Source organism: Festucalex cinctus, chromosome 19 (genome assembly GCF_051991245.1).
Source record: "Festucalex cinctus isolate MCC-2025b chromosome 19, RoL_Fcin_1.0, whole genome shotgun sequence".
NCBI lineage: Eukaryota > Metazoa > Chordata > Actinopteri > Syngnathiformes > Syngnathidae > Festucalex > Festucalex cinctus.
In genome coordinates, this window is record NC_135429.1 from 12,700,797 (window position 1) to 12,727,154 (window position 26,358).

The following is a 26,358-nucleotide window of genomic DNA, read 5'->3' on the forward strand; positions in this document are numbered from 1 at the left end:
AACACATTAGTGTAAATAGTTCCTTTGTATTAATTTGACCCAGCAGTATGTTTTGTTGATGCACCCGTAATTACTCTCACGCTAGGCAGCGTAAAAGGCTAGAATGCGGTCAGCTATTACTATAATCCTTAAACGCAAACAGTCAATTAAGCCTACAACTGCGTTTAATCGGACGTGGATAAATTTTTTATTATCCTTGTGTACTAACGGTGACGACACTCACTAAGTACAACGCTCGACACGGAAAACAATTCAAAAAGCAATGTGAAGTGACATTGAATCAGAATTATCGCGGAGCAAGGACCACCGGCGTTAAAGCAGCAGTGGGGGGGTCAGTTGTCTATTGACAGCTCAAACGCTGTCTGACAGCTGACAACCTGCGAGACCCGCTCCCTTTCGGGGCGTCTACAGGCGTGGCTCAAACTCGCCAATGAGAAGGGAGGGGGAGGTACTCAACCACGCCTCCACGAGCCACACAGCTCTTCACAAGGACTATGGCGCCACCTTGTGGAAATGCGTACACGGTACAGGTAAGCAGCTAACGTCTTAGCGCTCTGTTAATCCGCTCGCCACGAGCTGAAACTTTGAGTCGGCGGCTACAAAAGCTCAGTCACGACTCAAACTTCTCCCACAAGCTAGGTGTAGGAGGAACACGGGGAAAGTGACTCGGACGTCGTTTACGTTGCTCGCGGTTAGCTACTCCGAAGCACGTAACTCGAGTCGGGTCAACGCGACGCACGTAGGCTGTCACGTGACTTCCCACAATTTCCGGAAACACAACAACACAAAGACAAACAACTTCAAATTCAGCCAGCTGAAATTTAAAAGTTGCACAACTCGAGTTCTATCACGTACGTTTTCAAATACAAGCCACTATTTTTTCAAACGGTGACCGGCTCTTACTTTTATTCCAACAATCAATCCCGTTACTCTCGTTTACTTATAGCACGTCACTCCGTGGTAACACACGCAAGATGGCGGCTAACCAGACGCTCGATTCAAAGCTGAAGGGGAAAGTCAGTGCAGTTCTATGTAAGAAGCAATGTTTACCTTTTTGCACAGAGACAAATGATTAGGTACACTACGTGAAATGCGTTTTACTTTTCACGTCCAAAGTCTTGTGTTTTCGAGTGGATCTTCTTATGTTTTGTAGCCTCACACGGCCGGCACCATTATGTAGCGATAATTGGGTCGTCTTTTGGACGAATTAATAATCTGGACGTTACAGAGGTAAATTGTATTTACCTCAATAACCTCTGGGGCACCACGTTTGTTTTGCTTTGTATTAACAGGAGCAAACAACGACCAAAATCCTTCTTTTATCAGTCATTGATAATCTAAAGTCGCCACACTCGATATTCAGTGGTTCGTTGTACTAACAAAAGAATAATAATCCACTCGGAAACACAGATGACTTAGGCGGAATAAAGTTTATAAAACATGCATTTATTCACGATTGCTACACTACAGAATCAAAATACTGCCTATCTAACTATTCTACCGTCAGAAGAAAAGAAATAAAATAAAGCGAATGAAAATAAGGAAGGAATGCGAATGAATAAAGAAACAGGGAAAAGAGAAAATTTGACCTGCCAGATTTGTGATGTTTCAAACGTAAGTGGCACACAGTGGATACGCCGAGGTAGAAATCAAGCGCACTTACGAGCCCTGGAGTTGCGTAGCAACGAACAGAAGTGGCGGCCTTTTTGACAAGGGGGAAAAAAGAGTCAATGTTCGTTGAAAAATGCAAGGAAAAAAAAAAAGTTTATTCCACAGGTTAGCGAGGGAGCCGCGCCAGGGGCCTGACGTAGTTGCGCGGCTCGTCCCTTGATTGGTTGGTCGACTTGGCGAGGTTGGTTCTGCTGGGCAGCTGTCCGAGCTCAGGTGTTGCAGCTCGGTCAGTACGCGCCTGCGTACGGGGAAGGCCAGCCGTTGGAGGTGAGCTAGCACCGCGGCGGGGCACCACCGACTAGCAGTTGAGGTGCTGAGCGGCTGAGGTGCGCAACCTTGAGTCCGGGATACGTTGCAAGTGTACCCCGGGGCCGCGAAGGTCGGGCGGGTAAGCACCGATAGTGGAACAAAAAAAAATAAACAAAAAAACAAAAGAGTCTTTAGTCAGCGTTGCAGTTTGCACTTGCTTTGGCGTGGCGTGGCGCGAGGATCCGATCTCGTTAACGGATCCTGCCAGGAAAGAAAAAGCCACGTGGTTTGCAAGTTTCTTAGACAAAAGAGTTCGAGCAGCCTGGCTGGCCCACTTGCAAGTCGGGCCAGAGTTTTTGGAAGAGGCTTGTGAGAGCAGGAACAGGCAAGAGAGCAGGAGGGCAAAAAAAGAAGAGAGCGGGCAGTGGTCTGCTCGTGTTTTTATAGTCTACCGGTGGGGCGAGCAGGTGAAGGCACACCCTTCTGTTCGCTCGCGCAGACTCTCAGAGGAAAATTATTAAAAAGATTAATAATTTGGCATTAAATTTGGTCAGTCTGGCAAATCAGTTTTCCCACACAACCCGTTTAACACCCATTGTAATTAATGCATCATAAACTAACTTGTGAGGTAACTTCTACTTGTCTAATCTGACTGAACTGAGAGACATTGATTATCTTTCATTCTTTATGGAGTACACATGAAATAGGATGTTCATACACACAAAGATATAACATGAATCATTCGTAGTTCAGTTGTCTGTCAAGAATTATCATGATATAAATGTGTAAAATGCGGTTACTTATGTGAATTGTCACTAAGGATAGTTCCAAGTTTCGCCACTTGGAGGTGTTGTTGCTCCATCTAGACGTTCCAGGAAGGGCGAGGCGCCAGAGTATCCTTTTGTGATTGATAAGAAGTCATGAACATTCCTTTGATCGGTCATTTGTGTATTCCAAACCATTGGAGCCATTTGTTCGGGCTCCGAGCAGACTGCTGGAAATACACTCCTTTGGCAGACGCATAAATTCCTTTGTCACCTGGTCAGCGGCTTCAAAAGAGTTTTGTTGGTGGCAAGGACCACCTGTAGAGCTGACCAGGCTGGATCCTGTCTGGGCATTGGCATATTCATGCACTGCAGAGAATTTGCTTCAAGAGAAGCAAACTAAAAAAAAAATTAGAGGGTGGAATGGACCTAGGCAATAGTTGTTACATGCTGTTACTTGTAAATAACTGCATAAAAAAAAGAAGCACAAATTCGCTCCACCAGCCCCTCTCCTATTGGAGGGTCTTGTCTGAGGTTATGGCGCCACCGCTCTCAAATAAAACATGTTTTTTTTTAATCAAGGTGACTTGATGTTTTGACAAACATCCTCTTGCCACACACGCCATTTCATGGTCCCCGCCCCTCACCACATACACAACGACAAGGTCTGACAACGCCACTCTGCGCCCAAGTAAGTGCAGTGTGAAAGGGGCTTTAATGCCTTCTCCATGCTCCGTGTTAGTGTTTGCATTATGTCTTTGATTGACTGTTTGATGATGAACTCAAAGTCCATCGGCAACTGGCATTCCAGGACTCTGCCTGAAATTGAGCAGGAAGTTAACTATCTTGGTTCATATCTACCATTTTCAGGGCTTGTATTTTGAAAAAGTCTGCTGAAGAGTTTGCCGAAATGAGCCCATCTTAGAAGCAGGTACCATTGACAGATATATGGGTGACACTAAATTGCTGAACATTTTTAGTCCACACCATCTAATGTGGGTAGAATATGAGTCCGTTTGTCCATACTTTTACACGAGCCGGACTGGAAGTTGGGCGTCGGCATCAAGGTAAATCCGGTATATTTCAAAATAAAACAGTTTGCAAGCTCGTTTTTTTTTTTTTTTTTTTTGAGAGAAGCTAGCTAACAGCATGACATGAGTCGGACGTATAAAAGACAAAAAATACAAACTTAGAATAAATTAAACATGAAAAAATGACACTATTTAAACACAAAACGTACTTACCCATGGTAGAAGGGCCATGGTAGAAGTCCCAGAAAGAATGTCCAAAAAGCATATCGATGTGACAACGGGCAAGTGTGGCTATTGTTTACAAATAGGACTCCATCTACACGGTTGTTATTACGTAAAGTCAACTCTTCAGCGTGAACCCCCGTCATCTTGTGGTCTGGCGGGTGCAGATTTCCGGCGTGAATTGCAGTCCGTGCGGATAACGTATGGAAAACGCTCCGCGTCCTTTCCGCCGTCAGTGTGCAAAATATTGCCCTTAAACAGTGCAACACATTTGTATGATATGTTGCCATCCAAGCTCTGGTCTTTGTGTGTTCCGGTCCTGACCTGTTTTGTTGCGTGTAATCTTCTGCAATGCCCCCTTTACACTCGATAAGTCACTCTATGATTTTCTCCAGCAGGACGACATTCAGGGGTCACTCACATAGACACAACACAGTACAATGTACAAAAAAAAAAAAAAAATCATGTTCAAAGGGATAAACACAGAGAACTGTAGCGTACAAATACAAAGGTCATGAAAACACTTTTGATGTTACTAAAATATATTTTGGGGGAGAATGAATGGTTTGTGTGTGTATGTAGCTGCACACTAAATGTGTGTGTGTGGAGTTCCAATGGAGGTGTGTTTACCCCTGAGGTTGTCATATTTCATCTCCTGCCGCATCAGTTCTGCCCTGTAGGAGGGTAAGAGGTGTGCGCGGGTGCTTGCGTGTGTGTGTTTGTGTTTGTGTGGTTGTGCAACTCTTTTGTGTTTGTGTATGCAAGCTCTAACATCCACATAATGTTGCCTATAAGGTTATGAAGATGGAAGAGGTGATATGAGGCCGCTTTATTTTTTCATATCTTTGTGTTTTTTGTGGCGCTTTGTTGACCAACATTGCTCATTTGTTGAGAAGCGAATAGTACACAATTCAAATGATTTTAAGGAACCATTTGATGACCGCAACTGCAAATTTCTTCTTTTTATAATTCAGGCAAACCATCTGATCTTTCCCAGCCAATCAAAAGAAGCTTTTTGATAATCTGATAAGTAAAATAAAATGTTAAAAAATAAATGGTGAATACTAAAAATAAATAAATGAACCAAAAAGAAAAAAAAAAAAGAAAAAAAAAAGAAATATATATATATATATATATATATATATATATATATATATATATATATATATATATATATATATATATATATATTTAAATGCATTTAAAACAAAATGAGTTGAGACATTTAAAAGCAAAGCGGAAATAAAAAAAAAAAATAATAATAATAATAATAATTTTAGACATTTAAAAGCAGAGTCAAGAAAGAAAAAGTAGTTCAGTAAAATTACTATAAAAGAATGTACAGCGCAGGAACAAAATTTTTGAAAAAAAAAAAAAAAGATTATCCAAATAGGTTGGGGAAAAAAAAACAAAACATAACAGATTTTAACCTAGATTTCCAATCATATACCACTTGGGGCTAACATTTTCCTGGCAGTTTATTCATTCATCCTAACCGCAAAATGCTGATTCACCCTGTTGGCCTTGAACTCTGGTAGTCGTAATAATTTAGGTGAAACATATTCAAAATAAAACAATCTCACGTCTTGTCCAAAGTCAGTTGACATTGGCTGACCCTTCTCTTGTGAACGAGATCAGCAGTACAAATTAAATTAAACTAAATTAAATTAAAATAATTTGGATTAAAACGAAGTCCTGAAGAAAATGTATCTAATATACTAGAAAAATTATGAGGGCCTGTAATTCGTAATGGATAACTATATTGATGACTCGATTACTGAAATGCAATCAATTTTTTCATTTAAAAAAATAAATAGATTACAGTAATTTTCAAGGGCCAGAATTCAGATATTTTTTTTTTTAGCATTTCAAAAAGTCCCTTACTGATTAACTTGCTTTTTTTCCAGTATTTAAAAACAAAAGCAGTTTAACTTGAACAATTGGCTAAAGTTACAACTATTTTTCAATTGTCACATAATGATCACTGATTAATTTGTTTTATTTGCAATTCAAAAATCAATTTATTTGCAGGTAATTTCACTCTATCCCCAGGTGCCACTACCTACGCTAAATATTATGTGCCACAATATCGTTTGTATTTGCGCAATGTAATTACATGTAAAATGAGTATAATGTGACAGTGGCCATAATACAATTAATAATAGTGAGTAGAAGTTGAGACTATTACAAGGTGAACTCGGGACATTTGGCTGTCTCTATCAGCATTACAGTTGATATGTTGTAATTGGCACGAAGAATGGTGCAGCTCACTTCACGGGAAGTTTCAAAGCTGCTAACAGCTATTTAGGAAATTGCTTTTTACATGAAGCATTTTCTTTGAGCGTGCAGTTTCCTGTCAGGGATTTCCCGGCTTTTGCTGTAAAAATGAGATACAGTATTTGAGCCGTGCTGTATATATTGCGCATGTCGAGCTTATCACTTGCTGTCCATTATCTACTATCTTCCTGTGCACAGTCTGTCTCTGTCTGCACCTGTAATGGACTCCTTCATCTCTCCTCTCGAATATTACTTCAACGACCGTGTCTGTTTCGACTCATTTTGTCAACGTCATTTATTCACCGGTGATAACTGGCCTCCCGTTCCTTTCAGCCGCAGATTACAATTGTAATCTCAAAAGAACACTGTGCGGCATTCAATGAAAGAGTCACCGTCGTCATTGTCGTCCTTTTTGACGCTTATTAAAAATTGACTCCAGGCTTGCATTGTCTGGGAGCCTTCTGGTTCTACTCCTTCGCCGGAATCAATCTTGGCTTTTGCAATGGGGAGAATCACCTTTCAGTGATTGATGAAAGCCTTGTTTATACTGTGATGACCGGACCATAAAATGTTCCATCAAAAAATTCTTGACAAAAAGATTGCTATTAGACTTTCCACCGATCTGATCGGCTATTTTTTGGGCCGATATTTTGCATCTTTTGTTCATTTTGTCACCACCTGTAATGCCAGAATTTTCAGATTCCGCAAATTGAGACATTAAAGCTGTAGCCACGTGCACTTTATCTATGACCGGGCTACCACTAATGAATTCCGTCTGCCATTGATAGATTTTGTGAGCGACATGACCAAAAGCAGCAGCTTCCAAGCACACACAGACATTTCAAAAAGTGCAACTCAGGTAACTCCATTGTGTAATACAAAAATAAAAAATTGTGTGCAGGCAAGAGGGGGTGAGTCAACTTCTTTGGGATGTTGTAAAAAAAATATATATAAAATTGATTATTGCAGGAAAATGTTTTAAGATTCACACTGTTTTTTGTGCTCCTTCTGCAAGCATGAGAGCTCAAGTCAAGTGTTTTGATTTTAAGAAAATCCAACAAAAAGAACTTATGTTTCTCTAATAACAGCGCATAATGTTCCTCGGCACTGAATCATAAACGGCAGATCTTAAGAGTTTTTTTGCAGTCTTTACAGTACCTTCAGAAGGACAAAGATAAGTACCCACTGTTCCACTTTTCATAAATATGTATCGAGGACTTTACATAATGGAGCGAGGAGCGAGCAAACACTTGTTGGGCGCCTCGTCGTGCAAGTTCTACGTCTCTGACAAGAATGTCGTAATGACATCGGACTACCTTGGTGACAAGCGCCCGGCTCAGATCCCGGCGGTTTTGTCGACTTAAGCGGGATTGTTTTGAATTGCGGGCCACTGAGAGCCAGTGAGCCAATGTCTTGGATGACTTTCCCAGTTGCCACTCTGGCTTTTTGTGTATTTGTGTGTGTGTGTGTAGCATTCCAGTAATCCCAGCGGCTGAACTGGTAATCCCCTCAAGTTGCCCATTAGCCTCTTCATGCTCACCAACCCCCTTGCGGGTCTTCACCCAGGTGTCAGGCATGCTCTTTCCCTGGGGAGGGATCACTTTGATGAGCCGCAGCGCTAACCTCGACCCCCCCATCCTTACTGGAGGGATGAGAACGGATGTTTGGCGAGCCTTTTGACAATTGCAGGTGGGGATCAGACTGAGGCGAGCAAGCGACAAGGACCAAAAATGAGAAAAGTGAAAATGTCATTCAGTTAAAGGCCAGAGAAGATGACGTGAGTGTCTGGTATGACGTGACTATTGCTTTCAACGTAACAGGGATTGGGTAGGTTTGGGGGCATTACGGAATAACCTCACACACAGGACCTTCACGCTTCTATTCCACCTCTGGTAACCAATGCAGCCAAATAAGTGACAATTCCCCTCAATTGGTACTGTTTATACTGAATACCAGAACAGAACAATGCAAATAATTGTTGCAGGTAGTGTGAAAGGGGCTAGAGATTAGAAAGTGTGATCATAACCATGTCAGAGCTCTATCACAGTTTGTAATATTGCTGAAAAGAAATTCAGAAGGTTGGAGAAAACTGATTTGCACATTTTGTTCTCGGAAAGATGCATTTTTTTTGTTTGTTTCTCCATTCAGTGTTTCGCTCGGCGTTCTTTTCTTGAGCCTCACGCCTACCCGACCTCCCACTGGATGTTTAGCGGTGAGCCGCGTGGGCATGGATCGACGCGCCTGTCTCGTTATTGAAAGACAATCGCGTTGAGCCCTAAGGTTCTCTTGCATTGATGTCGATGTGGAATTCTTTCCTCGGAGCGTGACTCACAAACACGGGGTGACGCAATCTTACGGAAGGGTTGCGGCATCCTCTACTGTCCACCATCTTGACTATTCAATGGTTCTTTTTTTTTTGTTGTTCAGTTCTTTTGGTTTTGGGCGCTAGGGTTAGCTGAGGATACATACCTTGTACTTTTGCTAAAGTTAAAAACAACCACAGAACCTCCACTTCAACATTCTGTGTTGGATATTCCTTCCTGCCTGCTTGTTGTTTTCCCTTGCTTCTTTTTAATCATGGCAGATGTGATAATTCAATTGGAACAGAAAATGCAATTGTTCTGTCAATGTGGCATTTTAAAAGAGAGTCTGGCTGTCTCCGCCTACACCTTGGCGATTTTTTTTTTTCCTGCCTTGAAGTTTACGCTGATTTGATCTCAGCCGAACTTAATGACGTCATGTTCATCCTCTGATTGATGCTTATTTTTGTGACTAATTTGTTTTTGTTTCCACAAATAGCCACTGTTCCACTTTTAGTCCAGTTTGGACAAATAAACACATCAGGAAATGAAAACATATGCAGTTAAATAAAGTCACTGATACTTAATGTTATATATCATCGCTGCTATGTGAAAAACACTTATGTCCATTTTTTCCCATTTTTTTTTTTTTACATAAAAATTTAAAAAAAGGCAGTCATGCTATATCAGATATTTTTTACACAAAATATGAATGTTATTCATAATTGCTGTATTGTGATATTTTTTTATAAACATTAGCAAAATATAGTCAGTGTATCACGAGTTTCCCCGAGATTCACTTCTTTGTTTATATAAATAGTAAATGGTAAATGGACTGCTTTTTATATAGCGCTTTACATACAACATATCGCCGCTATGTGACACACATTTTTTCCATTTTTAGGTTATTGGGATTGTTACATTCAGTTTCACTCCAAAACCATAAAAAAAAAAAAAATGGACATACGTTGTTGTAGCAGCTAAGTTATGGTGTCCAAAGCGCTTTACACAAACCTCACATTCACCCATCCACGGTGAGCATTATCCACGGGATTTTATGCTACGTTATTTCCCATAATATGTCCATAAAACCTCTGTATCGTGATCCCGTTATCAAAATATTTCAATAATTCAGTTTTGCAACTTGGTTTCTTTTCCAATTGCAGTGAGTTCCTTTTTCGACCAAATGCTTCTAAATCCTGGAACAGCTTAGGCTCCCTAATGCCGCCCTCATTAGCAGGGAGAAGTTTTTAGTAAAACATCGCTCTTAAAGCATCGTTAATCGCTCAGGTGTGCGCACATATTTACGAGGACGGCCTTGTTTAAAGATTTTGTGTCGGCGGCCTAATGACGTTGAAACGCTGCCACGACAGGGGCAACCAATGGAGCCGAAGTTCCGAAAGGAAAAAAAAACAAAAAAAGGCAGAACGGGAACAATACGTGTTCCTCTCTGCTCCGGTGTTTCGCTCCATTATCCTCGCAGACACAAATACACGAATTCAATTAAAAAGAGCGTGTAGTGACCTTACCACACGGACACAGTGCCTTTGTTGACGTATCAATTAATCACCGTCTGTCACTTGACCATTATAGACTGTGTTTCCTCACTGGACCAGGACCTTTGTTTGTGGTTTGTGGGTGTATGTGCTTCTTAATGACCATTGTTATCCCCAAACTCTTAAAATGTTGTTAGTGCCACACTAATAAGTCTGTTTGAATGCTGCTGCTTGATTGCGTGCGTGCGTTTGTGTGTGTGTGTGTGTGTGTGTGTGTGTATTATGATTAGTATGCAGCAGCGGATGCACGCCTCTCGTTTTTAAACATTAAAACGAGATGACAGGATGTGGCCCGAATGCCTTGGCTAAAGCAGAGCACACTCTGTGCTTCAATAATACAAAATAATCCCTAACAAATATTTTAGCAACCACTCAGTGCAAATATGGAACAGCAGAAACTAGCGTTAATGTTGTTTTTATACAGCGACAGGGCTGGGGGAGCTAATGGCAAATATACAGAGTTTGAAGGAAATCGGAGCAGAGTTGTATCCACAGTATACCCTTTCAACGTGGGCACCCATGAGTTTCAAAGGTGGGACCCTCATCATGCAATCACATGATGTTTAAGTCTGATCTTGTGGAGTTATTCGTGTTGGTTGTCTGGCAACGACCTAGCACTGAAATTGTTCACAGTTACGCGTCCTCCATCTGTCTCGTATACGTGTTGCAACTTCTGTCTGAAAAAATTCTCAAGGACAAGTTTGCTTTTGAAGTATCTCTGGAAATGGCTCAGATGATATGGACTTCTTCTTCAGATTCTTTTGTTGTATGATGTGCTATTTTTTTTATGATTGACATGTCTACCAAATTTCATGTTCAAGTTAAACAGCCTTTGGTGTCTAAAATTTGTAACAACTGGACAAAATTCCTCGTTTGAGTTTGGCTTTGAACAGCCCCTGGAAATGAGAATCTTAAATTGGCTGCTTGAGACCAAAATGGCAGACTTCCTGTGTATTTTCTGCCGTGGCTTCTTTGTACTTTTGCAGGTCTACCCATGATAAACATGCCTACCATGTTTATGGCATATATCCATTTACATTTTCCCCAAATTCCAGTGGCAATGTTTTCATCCAAAGGTTGTTTCCTCCATGCCAACAAACTATACAGACTTTTTGAGAATGGAAAACAATCAGAAATGTATCTTATTTAGTCTAACAATATCAACAATGATGAATAAAGCAATTTCAAATACTCTTAGGGTAACTGTTCAAAAAAGCCTTGATGACTTGACTTGACTTGACTTGAAAACTTGAAAGGACCTGCTGTCTTTGTGCCTAATATCCCTCCCGCTCGTTACTCGATACTGTTTTACGGCATTGCCAATGTCTAGATTGAGCTGGTGTGTGCAAACACTGACACTGGCAACTCGCGCTCATGCAGGGTGTTAGGGTCCACACTGGGAGATTACGGTTACTCAGAAACAAGAAATCTAGAATTAATGTTAAACCAATCAATGCGTATAATATACCCAAAACTATTAACAAAAACATCATTTTACAGATAATAAATATCGCTTAACATATAAAACCCATGAATATATTTCTGCAACTACTTCACAACATCAACAAAAACTGTGGAGGGGAATAGAGGCGGCGTTTTCGAAGTGGTTTCTTAAATTCCATAGTTTCTTACATGCTTTATCCACTGTCTGCCAATCAGAACTTTGTCACATTGTGTAAAAAAATGGTTTAACAGACATCTCGGCATACACCATCATGTAAGGTTTTATTAACAACTCAAGTCAATAACGAGCCTCTCAGTGTGAAACGTCTTTATAGGCGACTTATGAATTGCTTCAGATGAATGTGCATCGATTCCGCGAAATCAATGGCAGAGTCACTCTTTTTAATTGCAAAAATTGAGTGGATTTATGTAAACAGCTCCTATATTTAAATGAACAAACCCTAACGTTTCCCCTGCAAATGAATTGTTTTTCCTAATTTTGGTAGCATGTTTGCACCTGATTTTCAAAATACAACTTATGTGCGGCCCGATAACGAGTGATCCAACGACATGCCGGATGTGCCTTGGCTTAGATTGGAAAGAACACTTTTCCCAACAATATTGCCTCATTCGCTGCTGTGATGATAGCAGTATCCATCACATCTGTTCCCAATCCCCCAGTAGGCGTGCGATCGGGCTGATACCACGCGAAGGTTAAAGCCAAAACCCATCACCGGCGTCACTCTCGTAATCGTCCGATCATTCAGTGACCCCTGGGGAGCATTGCGGTTGTCGGGCGGGAACACGGCCATGCCTTTTATTCCTTTTAATTCACCACCTGTACGTCCGAGCACGCTGCGAATGTCACCGGTTTTATTTAATCGTCGTATTAATGGCGTGTTTCACAAACAGCAGGCCTCAGGGAGCACGTTTGGCTGGCAAAGTTGGTCAAAGTACCTAATGTACTTAAGAATATAGAATAGTGAATGCAAGAAGATGGTACTTGTTTTTTTTTTTTTTTTTTTTTTTTTTTTGCCTGGAACAAGTATTTTTTGAGCTGACATCAACAAAATTGTCCATTTTCCCTCTCCTTATAATAATGTTCTATATCATAGTATTTTTTTCAGCATTTTTTTCTTAGGTGGAGGGGTATGGGGTGATGCTTTTGGGGTCTGCTTTTTTGGTGAGGTGCCCAATTGTATGTAAATGTCTGTGTAATTGATTGAGTATGCAGTAGTTCGGTTTAGCAAAAAAAAAAAAAAAAAAAAAAAAAAAAAAAAAAAAAAAAAAAAAAAAAAAAAAAAAATTGTTCAATTGGGCAGCCAGCAGTATTATGTTCTCTCTGTATGTTCACCTGAATACTGGGACACCGTTACACTAATTGCAAATGATCATCGGAGTACATAGAAAAGTCACAGGATGTCTAGGGTTCACCTTGTTAAATTGAGAGAGGCCTACAGTCCAATCCAGTATCATCACAGGAATCCTGTCAGAATTTGTTTTTGCAGTTCAGACAGACAGTTCCCGGGATTGTTTCAAGCTCCCCTGTGAATACTGTCCCCATTGTCCCATAAAAATAAAAATATTAATACAGTATTTACACGACTTAGACTTTTGACCTATCAAAGATCAATAGGTGCATGTTTCTGTGGGAACATGTGCAAATGTGTTAGGAATGCTGGACGTTTCAAGCTTCTCTTCAGTGTTACTACTGTCAAAAAAATAAAATAATAATTCATAAACGCTGTCCATTTTAGTGGACATTTCTCAAATTTAACTTTTGATATCAATTTTGTGTATTTTTATTTTTTTTATTTGACACTTTAGGAACATTTCAGGGTGAAAGAATGACATTTGGGATGCCACATTTGACCTGAACAGTATGGGTTAAATAAGGCCGATGGGAAATGTCTTGCTTGTCCGAATCTGTTGCCATCATCATTAATGTTTCCTGGATCCTCTTCCTCCATGTCGCTGCTGTCCCTGTTGTTTCCATCATATATGACCCCAATATCTCTATTAATCGAGGTCAACTACCGTTAACATTTATTTTTATTTTTTTAAAGATTGTGTCCATTGTGTCCTGCGCATGCGCGTCACCAATCATGCAGGGTCACCGATAGCGTCTTGACAGCAAGACCTGTTGCGGCTCAGTATTGATCCATATATAAGGCGCACTGGATTATAAGGCACATGGTCAGCTTTTGAAAAAATTGAAAGCTCTTAGGTGCGCCTTATAGTACATAAAATACAGTACTTGCTAATGCACACATATTGACTCGGTTCATAAGCATATTACGTTCCCCTTCTTCTGACCATTAAGCGTGGATTTTAAACATACAGTAGAAAGGCCAAAACATGCCTTGTGAAAATTAAACTGCACTAAAAAACTAGGCCCCAGAAGGTGCTAGAACTGCACAATTTTTATTTTATTTTTTTAACAGATGTGCTGCTTTTGTACATGACGTCAATATTCTGACAGTATTGCCGTTATCGTTACATCCCTAAATTGTTCTTTTTTATTTTAAAATGACTTACCTTAACTAAAATCCCTTATCACATTGTGGCCAAAGGTAGAATCCCGTTTGGTTATTGGGACTTTTGCTGCTGTAAATAGTAGCAAACACTTTTGGTTCATTACCGCCGGTGGAAAGAAGGTGGCGGTTATGCACAAAATGTCAACACAACGAACGTGAAAAATACGGTCGTTACTTCCAACCACTATCAACTGGAATCACCTCCCTTAGAATAATATCTGTTTCTGTCTTGAAAAAGCACAACGCCATGTCCACAAGTGGTACGTTGTGTCGGTCGGTACATAGTGGGAGTTGCGGTAGCAGCGGCGTGGCCATTCATCACACTGAACGTTGTAAAAGCGTCCACTCGGATTTGCTCCACTTTGCGCCACGCTGCTGCCTGAAACTGGACTTGGAAGGACATCCTAAGTAAAAGTGATTCATGACGCCAAGCCTGGGGATATATATGGCCACCTTCCTGATTAAGCTATCTGCCATCTCCAAGGTCGATGTTTACATTTCCATGCAGCATTTTAGATTGGAATGCTGTCTGCAACTTGGATTTAGTGTTTGGTTTTGAAGACATCCCAGAATCCTCTGACATGCAACTCTATTCTTAGGGATGTGCATCTGTGTCATGTGCAGAGATGTGTAAAGGGTCCTTTGAGCGCGTGTGTTTGTGTGTATGCATGGGCGGGCCCGCTGTTTAGTGCCACTGTGTTGTCTCCAACAAGTCAAAGAGGTAGTTATTACCACGGGCGATGCGCACTTGACTGCAGACAGACGCCAACACAAAGGATTACAAGACGCGACTGCATTGCTTTTTTTTTTTTTTTCTTTTTTCCATTGAAGTTCATGTGGGAAAGCTCCAACATGAAATTTACCTGAAAGACTTGCCAGGATTGACGCAAAACTGAAAGAGCACGAACATCAAATAATACAGATGGGAGAGATGCTTTGAGGATGGAATATAAACATAGACGTACCTTTTACATACTGTCTTATGAGAATAGTAAAGACTGTGATGTGAAAGATAATGGATGGATGGAAGTAATGCAATGTAATCGGTGGTACAGTTGACTTAGGAGTACTACTTTGTTGACTTTTTGTTTCATGTTGTACAAAAAAAAAATAAAAATCAAGTCGGCATATTGTTGGTTTGGTGGTTTACTGTGGATTATGTTCAGAGGAGGAAGGCAAAAGACATGGATGCCTTTTTGCTCTGTTAATAATTTTTTAGTTTCTGTTCTCCTAAAAAAGGCGACAGCGTCTACTAGTTAGCCCCAAAGATAACATGAGTAGCGCACGGTTCTGTTCTTAAAAGGGCTCAGTTTTTTTTTTGTGTACAAAATATTCTGTTTTTTGATTAAAAACAAGATTGTATCCAATGGGGGCAAAAAAATGTATTTACTAGGGGTGTAAATCTCTCCAATCACGACAATTTGATACGCATCTCGATGCATGGGGTGCGATCCGATACAAAGACGGTTCAATTTTAAAATGAAATGATTCGGTTCGGCTCAGTTCAGTAGAATTACGATTCCATGTTCGATTCAGTAGGATTACTATTCGATTCGCTTCGATTCGATGTATCAGTGAAACGATTATTTGATTACTCAACATTTAGTCAGTTGTCAAATTCATTTGCAATTATGTTACTCCATTAGTGATTTGAACATCATGTTTAATTTAAAATAATCAAAATCTTGTAATTTACATTTGCAAAAATGTGCTTTTATTTTGTAAATGTAGCTCGCAACAGTTATGTTTCTGTAATGTTACAGCATTTTACAGACCAAATTAGTAACTATCAGTCTTTTAAAATGCTGTTTTATGCATCTGCCTAATCAAATAATCCACTCATTAATTGTGACTATTAATGAATATCGTTTTCAAAGTTCCATCTGACTAAATATAAACTAACTTAAAACAATTACATTTTAGTTACTTTCTAATCGGTTTACTCTTGTGACAGTTCATATATAGTACGAGTACGTACATCTGCCGTGCTCGCGGTTGACAGCCTTTGTACATGGCGACACTTTTATCCAGCATTCCATTGTTCATGTAAAATACACATCTCCTCCAGAGTTTGGACATTAAACTTGCTGGAACACGTCGTGAATCTTGTCCGCATCCATTCAACTTCACCTCTCTCGCATGCCTTTTTTTTTTTTTTCCCCCACCCACGCACAAACAAACACGGTCTCCCGGGCGAAGTCTCGCGTGAATTAGAGTCAAGGAAATGCAGTTTCAACAGCTCACTTATGAATAATATTCTCATTCATGCAGGACACTTCATTCTCATGACATTGAATCGATCACAACTGGACTGTTTTGGTTGTTTTATCAAACAGTCTGATTCCATATATCAGCAACATAAAACAGATTTTAGAACGTCTTGACCGGGCCATCGGCCGGTTCAAGCTATTTTTAGACCGATTCATTAGTCCGTGTGCCGGCGCGCTCGCATCGTTAAACTCAAAACCGGATTTCCGGTTCAAATCGATTTTTTGTTACACCCCTAGTATTTACCTAAATATTTCACAAAAAGGCAATTTTAGAGTTGTAATTTTAATACTGTGGTACGGCAATATTTTTGCTCATGGTCATCATACTCTCACAATGTAATATCAGCCCATGCAAACCCCAAAATATAAAAGTGAAGCACTTGCAAGAAGCTGCTGTACTCCACAACCAAATTGTTTGTTCGTTCCTGTACTTGTTTTGATTAACAAAAAAGGGCCATCACAATCGGTTACTTTCTTTTTGGACTTTATTGTGACAAAAAAAAGACTTGTAACAGTAAAGATTCAATGATTACTCGATTCTCAAATTCATTGATAATTCTATCTTTATCTTTGTGCCAGCCATGTTTGTAGAATATTTCCCAATTTCCTCCAGAATTCTCGTGAAGTCATGTTGTATATTATGACAGACCTTTACCACCGTCAAGTTTGTGACCTCCCACGTGTGCCTGTCGCGCATTTAATCCCTTGCCTTCATATTTCTTCTTTTACACGCTCCCTCTTTCTCTCAGCACCACATTTAATCCCACTCCCCCCCTCCTCCTCCCCGGCCCATACATCTCTCTAACGACTGTACCTTTAAGTCGCTGTCAGCCCTGACACCTCCCCTTTGAATGCCAGTGGAGGCATGCAATCTGTCTCTGCCTATCCGCCCAACACAGGTGTGTGTGCGTGCGTGCGTACCAGCATGCACGTCCATTTGTGTTAGCCCCCGTTCCTTATGTGTGTCCCTTTCACCGCATGTGCTGATGTGTGTACCCTTCCCCGTGCCCGTCAAGTGTAATAGTAAGTGATGGGATAGCCAGAAGCCTAAACAAGCTTTAGCTCCGGGGGGGTCAGCAGTCACTATCTATCTAACTGTCTAAAAAAAGAGAGAGGGAGACGGCGGGCACGGGAAGACAGAGGTACACAACATTTATTATTAAATAGAGCAGGGCCGTTGTTTACGGATGTTGTTGAAAATACCGGCAGGAAAATCAACTTTGTTCACTGATGCATGTCACAACGATCCAGGGTTGTGTGTGTTGGGGGGGGGTGCTGAAAGGTGTCACACCTGTTGATGTTGAAGCAGCGCAGCTGTTTTAGTTCAGCACGGCAAAAGGGCAAATGTATAAAAGTCAATGGAAGTGTGGTGTCACGATAGGTCGGCGACAGTGCAGCGTGGATGGAGAGTTCCATTTTACATGGGGCGCAAATGCGGACTCGATAAAATGCATCCATGCATGTTCTTCCCGTGCCTGTGCTGTTTTTTTGTTTTTTTTTCCCAGCTTCCTCCCATATTGGAAAATAGGGCAGCAGATAAGACAAATGATGAGACGAGTGTGACGAGATGACCGCGGTTGACTTTGGGTGAACTAATTTTTTTTTCTCTCTATTATTTATTCCGCAAATGTTGATGATGTGCTCCACTATGACATAAATCATGATATTATATATAATGCGAAAAAGAATTGTAATGATAGTTAAAAGCACTGGCGATAACAAATTAATTTTTCCACCATTTTATTTATGTATGTTGAAACCACCTAATTTGTAAAATCATAACTGAGGATTGGATGGATGACAAAGATATCTCTCGCCAGCGCCGTAAAATATACTTACAGGCTAATTTGCTGATTAGAAAGTTCTCTATGTGCTCTGATTCTGTTAAGTGCATAAGGTTCAGAACTTGTATTACACCATTCTATACTGCTCAGCTGTGGACCAACTACAAGAAATAACGTTTACAAAGGCTTCAAGTTGCCTACAATAATGCAATGAGGCTCCTTCTTGGATCTGATCGGACAACATTTAGCATTTTATGCAGTATTAGTGATTGGCTGTTGTGTTTTGTTAATTTGCCTTCACGAAATAAGACACTGCATGTTTGTTATATATGCTTATCAACATTTTAAAAATATTTTTTATCCCTGTGAACCCCACTCCACCTCCCCAAATGTGTTTCATTTGACATCAATTATACGTGGGTTTTTGCTATTTGGGGGCAGTCCTTATCTCCCATGAATGGCAGTGATCGACTGTAAATACAATTGTTTTTTTTTAAATACTTATATTATTCGCTCTTATGATCAAATTGGTACTCAAGAATGCATACTTTTACTAGTATCGATATGAAAAAAAGTGGCATCAACATCCCTTAAAAGAATTAGATGAGTGAATTTCAACCCAGTATCTAAATTAAAAATGAAAGGGTCATTGTTTTCCAGACCAGATTTTTTTGTTTTCTTTTTTTCGTGACTAAAGATGCATCGAAAATGCATTGCCGGACAAGAAAAGGCTGCCTTGGTGTTTAGCTTGCATCACGACTTGTCAGTCTGAGTCACGGCGTGTTCCCCTCTGAACCTCTGGGGCTGACAGCGAGGTTAATCTGTTGTTCGACCCCCCCGCCGGAGTGCCTCGCTTCCTGGGTGGGGGGTGCGAGTGACTCCGCCGAATCCCGAATCAGGAGTTGGGACCGGCGCGATGGATTGGCTGCTGGTGCCAATAGCTGGAATGGGTGCCAATCATGGGGAGTGTTGAGGGATGGGCAACATGTTTGTGGACTGCTACAGCAAGTTTTCCATTTTTTGAGGGAGTATGTTGCCGAATGTCCGATCCTGTTTGTGGAGAGTTGCACCACATCCGCTGTCATGGAAAATGCTGAATATCATGTTTAATTTTTTACATTCTTTTTATTATTATTATTATTATTATTATTATTATTATTATTATTATTATTATTATTATTATTATTATTATCCATCCATCCATCCATTTTCTTGACCGCTTATTCCTCACAAGGGTCGAGGGGTATTATTATTATTATTATTATTATTATTATTATTATTAATGTTGTTATTATTATTATTATTATTAGTAGTAGTAGTAGTAGTAGTAGTATTTTCAATATTATGTACAATTTTCTAGAGTACTATTTGACTTATTAAAAAAATACTTGTTTTTAAAATATCCTTTCCAGTAGTAGTCATGGAACAAATGCATTTTGGCTCATTATGAACAGCAAAAAAAATATGCCCCCATCCTGAGGTACGTACACCAACTTAAAACAGCTGAATATCATGTTTGTTTACATTCTGTTTATTATTATTATTATTATTATTATTATTATTATTATTATTATTACCATTTTTTTGCATTTATTTATTCTTATTTTTTGTGTTTACCATTTCTATTATTATTATCATTATTATTATTATTATTATTATGTACACTTTTCTAGAGTGCTATTTGACTTATTAAAAAAAATACTTGTTTTTAAAATATCCTTTCCAATAGTAGTCATGGAACGAATGAATTTTGGCTCATTATGATGAGCAGCAAAAAAATATGCCCCCATCCTGACGTGCTTACACCAACATGTATATTTGTGTGTGCGTGTCTGACTAATTTAATGGATGACCCACCAGCAGAGTCAAGGACTTACCTCACACACAAAGAGACAGATTCACAGCTGATTTACCAGACACAGCAGTGACCGTTGACGACACAAACTGAATGTGTGCGCGTATACATGTCACTCAGGCCAGTGCTGTTAATCAATCACATGAATCCGTGAACTTTGCACATGATTGAATAAATGAATAAATCAAGATGCAGAGAGGAGGAAGAGCATCGATGGGATGACATTTCTATAAATAAATAAATAAATAAATAAATCATGCTTGAGCTCATAATTAGGAGATATTCATCACTTTTTCCTCCATCTCTTGCGTACAGAATAAAAATTAAACCCAGCGTTGAACATGAGAGAAAAGCCGGAAAATGAATTGTGCTTGCCCTTGACTCTCCAGCCAACCTGAACAATTATGACCTCTGGACCTCATCTCCCCCTCAATGTGTGAATGCGCGGGCGCGCGCGCTCATGTCAAACAGAGTTTATCTGATGATTATATGAATGCTAACGAGATGCCGCATGATGAAACGTGGCGAAATAACAGAAGCAGACGTTTGTGAACTCGGATAAAAACACCATTAATGGCCTTAACGAGGCAAGCGTGTGTGTCTGTGGAGCTGGTGAATTAATGTGAGGTGATGGCAAACGATAGGAAAGAATGGAGTGGACTTTAGCGATAATAATGTTGATTAAAAAAAAAAAAGATGTCTTCTACAATTGGCAGGGGATTAAAATGAGGCATAACAATCTTTAAAAAAAGCAATTAACAGCATCACATGTCAAACAGAAGTCTTTTTACAAATGAAAAATCTAATCCTGTAGTTCTCCAACAAAATATCACCAAAAAATACTTGACTTGCCAAGTATACCAGAACTCATATTTGATTACAGTAATTTAGTAGGGCTAAGTTAGTAAGTGTTAATCTAGAAGAAGGCTTAACCACAGTAGATGTTCGCTTTCTAAAAATAATATTGAAAGCCACTAACATCAAAAACAGTACGAACATTAACACTCCTCACAAGGGTCGCGGGGGGTGCTGGCGCCTATCTCAGCTGGCCCTGGGCAGTAGGCGGGGGACACCCTGGACCGGTTGCCAGCCAATCGCAGGGCACTCCTTCAAAGTTAATTAGCAGCATTTCACTCTAGTATCATAAGAGCGGACCTGTCTACCACTAGTACCACATTTTGAGAATTACTTATCTAATCAATTTAATAGGTAATCAGTGCTGAATAATTAATTCACATTAAATTAAACTAAAGAATACAAATATATGACTAGAATGGAATTAAATCATAAGACAGCCATCTTTGTGGACTTTTTTTAATTATTATTATTATTTTTTTATCAGCACCCCCACTGTATTTGTTGACTATGTTGCAACTTGTCTGCCATCTTGGAGGTGTATACTTCAGCATGTTAGCCATGTTTGTAAAGTGTGTAACCATTTTTGAGGTCCGTATTAGTGTGTCCGCCATCTTTGTGAACTGTGTCCCAACACAAAAGCCCCCGTTTTATGTTTTTTTTGTTTTTGTTGTTGTTGTTTTTTACAATAGTATTACAGTTACATTATAGTAATACAATAGTATTGAATGTACTCAACGGGAGCTATTTAAGTGTTTTTGTTGTTGTTGTTTTTAATTAATTAATTTTAATTTTAAAGCTATTTTAAAGTAAAAAGAAAAATATTTTTTTGGAATGTTTTACAAAAATAAACAAACAAACAAATAAATAAATAAATAAACACATTTTGTTTATAAATAATTAGATAAATAAAGAAATTTGTTGGACTATGAAGTACTTATTGTGAAAAGTAGAATAATTATAAAGTAAGTGGCTTGTAAATTGACTTGGATTAATGTAAACACAAATAGCAAATATAAATCCTGAATGCAAGTCGAAGTTTAGTAATTACTTATTTACTTTGGAAGGGGCTGAAAATCACACAACTCTCAATAATTTTGCCGGTAATTCTGCATTTTTAGCATATGGGCAAGAGTTTTTGGCCTATTGTCGTTAATTTTCTTGCAAAAAAAAAAGTTGACTGGAACTTATCAAATATTCTTAAAGTGGAGGCTGCACGGGAATTCCACATTTTCTCCCCCTTTCATTTCCTTTCGATGTCATGGCCGACACATCTCAATACTGCGCCCACGTTTGGGTTGTTAGTTCAAGGACACCACTTAGCAGCTCAGTTGTCATGGTTACAGTGTGAGAATGCTTAACAAAACAGCCACAAGTGAGGAGGGGAAGGGGAAGCATCTCACTTCCATCCGGACTGATTTACGTCCCCCAGCAACCTTGCACACCCGACTCGCCATAAACCTCCTCCTGATTAAACGGCATATTCAGGAACGCTTTGACAACCAGACTGTGACTTACGTGCTGCTGTAGCGCTTACCAATCTCATTTGGATGTAATTTCAAGTACGGGCATCTCAAAAGAGGGCATTATGTTTATTATTCATAAAGATAATTGCGTTTACCGTGTGGAATACATTCCTGGCCCGCATACGAACATCTGCTATTAAAAGAGCCCATATTAAAAAAAAAAAAAAAAGTTTTACTTCTCCCACATGCTTTAAAATCATTTAAACTTATTAAAACACATCTTGAAAGTATTAATTAGCCCCTCACGCTCTGAACTACCAAATAAGTGTTTAATTAAAAATAATTAAACAGTAGTGAATCAAAGACTAAAATGCTGAAAACAAAAGCCAACTAGCATAATACTAATGTATAATGCAAAACTCCATAGAAGGCTTACGGAAACAGCAAAATGAATCGAATCGGCACGGTTAGTCTGGGGATCCCCGTGCAAACTGATGTTTGCTCTGAGTAAGGAAGGGGGATCGTCATCGCGAGCCAGGTGGACCGCGGGGGCGTATTATTGGTTGGCATTCGTGGAAAGAAAGCGTAACCCCCACGAGGAGGGCGTGAAGAAAGTAAGTGGCTTGTAAATTGACAGTTACTCGATCTGAAAGAGAGAAGTTCACAGGGGCTTTACACCTGCGGGGTTCCTATTTAATGTTTCTGCAGCCAGGTTCTTCTTTGCCTTTCACACGTATCTTCTTCATATTTCATGTGATTAAAAAGAACATCAACTCCTAACATCCCCCGACGGCTATAAAGTGACAATCAGAGGCAAGTGAAAGAACGTGAAAAGGAGGCTGTCAATCGCATTAGCGGGACTGCATGCTTGTTTTGTGCGCGCGCGTGTACGCGTGTGGTGCATCGAGTGAAATCGCATTAGCAAGGGAATGACAAGCTAGCTAATGTTTCCCCTACAACACACACAGTATGCATAGAATTTAAAGCTATCTGGTCGCGAGCGCCTCTCCCTTTACGAGAGCGATGCTATCCATTCATAATCAGTTAATTATCATAGTTGCTGCAAAAAAAAATGTTCTTTGGCCATTTTAATGGTGCAAATAAGACACGTTTGGTACAACAGAGCGCACATTTATGTCGTTATTCTGTGAGAAACTAGAGCGCCTTCCGTGCAGGTTGTTCCAATCTGCATTTTAACAGAAGACAATTTAATGTAGCGTAGCATAAAATGAAATTACATAGTACTGCACAGCATGACATAGGATAAGATATTATATAATAGAGCATAGTACAACACAGCATCATAGTACTGTATAAAGCCATAACAACATTGCATACCATGGCATCATGTAACTTAAATTTAGCATGACACCAAAATATAGTTTTATACAACATAACATAACATAAAGATGATTCCATATGTAGCATATCATATAGCACATCATAATAACACTAACACAGTTTACAGTCACGAAAATGCTAGCAAAATTTTAATTTAGCCGCACGCCAAGGCAGCTACATTGCTAGCATGACTTGTTTAAAGGTATACTTCACTTATTTAACCCATTATAGCAATAAAAAGTTCATATTTTGTCTATAATAAATTTGATACTTTCATTATTTTTCACGTACAATTAGTACCTTTAAAAACACATTTTGCAACTGAAAATGACATCACAAGGGCTCAGGTAACCAATCACAGCTCACCTGTTTTCTAGGTTTGGTCATGTGACATTCACAAGCTGAGCTGTGATTGGTTAATTGTACATGAAAAATAATGAAAATATCAAATTTATTATAGGCAAAATATTAATGTTTGACTGCGTATCCCTTTAAGATGGCGTATTGCCAAAAACGAAATCTTACCAGTTTGATGTTACATTTTTTGGAATGTGCAATCACTTGAAACATGAGAGGCAAGCAACTTAACTGACAACACGGTGGGATACATCCACAAATATGTAATCTCACACGACTAGCTAGGTAAAAGCGTCCTGAAATGATACATCTACCATCGAGATCGAAAAGTGCCTTTACACAAACGGATGCTAAATGAATTCCATACAAGGTGTAAAAGACGGAGGAGAGTCTTACTCTTGTTTGTTGAGGAGTCCAATAAATAGAGGAGGGGCATAAAAAATGAAAAGGCGCCGTGAAGAGAGTGATGGGTGCAAGGATAGGTCAGCCGCTACAAAAACAGTCACTACATGTTGTAAAGTAAATGTTTTGAAACCGCTCTTTGGAGACACTAAAGCATGAGTGCTTTCTTGGAATGGGATTCATTTTCCCGACACTTTTGGCAGTTGATAATTTTTGAACACATTACTTTTGATTTTTTATTTATTTTTTTTATTATTGTGCTATTTATCTATAATTGTCTTGTGTATTATAAAAAAAAAAGTTATAATTGACTAGAATTTTTGTTCAGTGTTTCCTTTTGTTTTTGTTATTCTATAGTTTCTGAATAAAAAAAAAAAGTATTTTAATTATGGTAGTAATCTTAATTTTAATTATTTTTTTCTGTATTTGTTTTTTTTTTGTTTTTTGTTTTTAAATTTCAAAATATTCTAGTTGGATTAACACAGTTTACTTTTCTTTAATTTTTAGTATTTTTTTCCTGCTTTGTATTATCCAGTTCTTTGATTTAAAATAATGACACATTTTATCTCTTTTTTTCCATGTGATGTATTTAGCTATTATTTATTTATTCATTTATTTATTTATTTATTTATTTTTGATGACTTTAGTGTGTATTGTTTATGCATATTATGTTATACATATATTTTGTCCATTATGTATTTTTATGCATGTTATTTTTCACAATTGTTAATGATTTAACTTTTATTGACATTTTTTTTTAATTTCAAGCATTTTTTTTTTTATTTTTTGTCATAACACTTTATTAAAATCATTATAATAAAATGTTCTATTTTTACATAGCTCCCATATTGCTATCTACAATGCATGTTTTATTTCCTTGTTAAGAATGTTTGTTTTTTTCTTCATTTGATTATTAAATTTATTTTATTTTAATATTGATATGTATTTCAGACTATTTTCTCCCTTTAGGGACTATTTATAATATGTAATTCTGTGTAATTACGGTGTCTTACTAGTTGCAATGGGTGCACCATTAGTTTACACCCTAAACTAGATACTGTGGAATTCCATATAATCTGAAAAGAGTGAATTTTGGTAGGTGTGAAAACATTTTTCCACACATTTCATCTAGTTAGAATTTTTTGTTGTTGTTAAGATCCAAGACATATTGAATAACCAATCAAAGGTACTGATGAAAAAAAATAAAATAAAAAATATAGATGTTTGCCTCCTTCGAGGACGGACGCTCTCAGAAAATCCAACGCTGCCGCCTCGCCTTTGTGCTCCCTCCTGGTTGTTTGCCTGTTTATATATCAAGCAACACAACTCTGTGGGCTTTAATCTTGTGGCATGATTTATTTAAAAGTCCCCCATCCACTGGTGGCTTTTATTGCTACCCCCTCCTCCTCCTTTTTTTTTTTAAATTCTAATGTATTTTCAAATAATGGAGAGTTGTTTGCGTGGTACCTCAGAGGCCGGCGTATGAGGAGCAAACACAAATAGTGGTGTCATCGAACTAGCCGAGTATAAATAGGAAGATTTCCTGGAAGCCAATTCATGTGTGCAGCTATTGTTGTTCAACACCATTTATACTCTTGGTGTACTTCCCAATTTCTACAGGATAGGCAAAACCTGTATCATAAAATGTCGGACTTTAATCGCATCAGTGCATATTTATGTACTTTGCCCCCCTACTCATTATTTTGTGTACAGCGCTTTGTTCGAGCTGCTGCTGTTGAAACAGTGCTGTGCAGAAAAAGTTGAGTTAATGTGTTTGTATTTTGATTGTTGAAGAGTGTTGTCATTTGGGTTTCAGCATCCTCCAATTTTGAAACTGGATCAATATAAAGAGTGATTTTGTGAAAAGTGAATTCCCCCAATTTTAGAGTTTTAAATATTTATTTTATTTAAATAATTTGACATTTTGATTTTTTTTGGTTTCATTTCTTATTTGTTATGATTAAATGCAAGGCAAGGC

At 38.8% G+C, this 26,358-nt stretch overlaps 1 protein-coding gene across 2 annotated transcripts in view; it reads left to right on the forward strand.

Annotated features, from left to right (window-relative positions):
- The window catches only part of csmd3b (CUB and Sushi multiple domains 3b), a 331,521-nt gene that overhangs the window by 125,109 nt on the left and 180,054 nt on the right, over positions 1-26,358 (forward strand). The window lies entirely within an intron of this gene.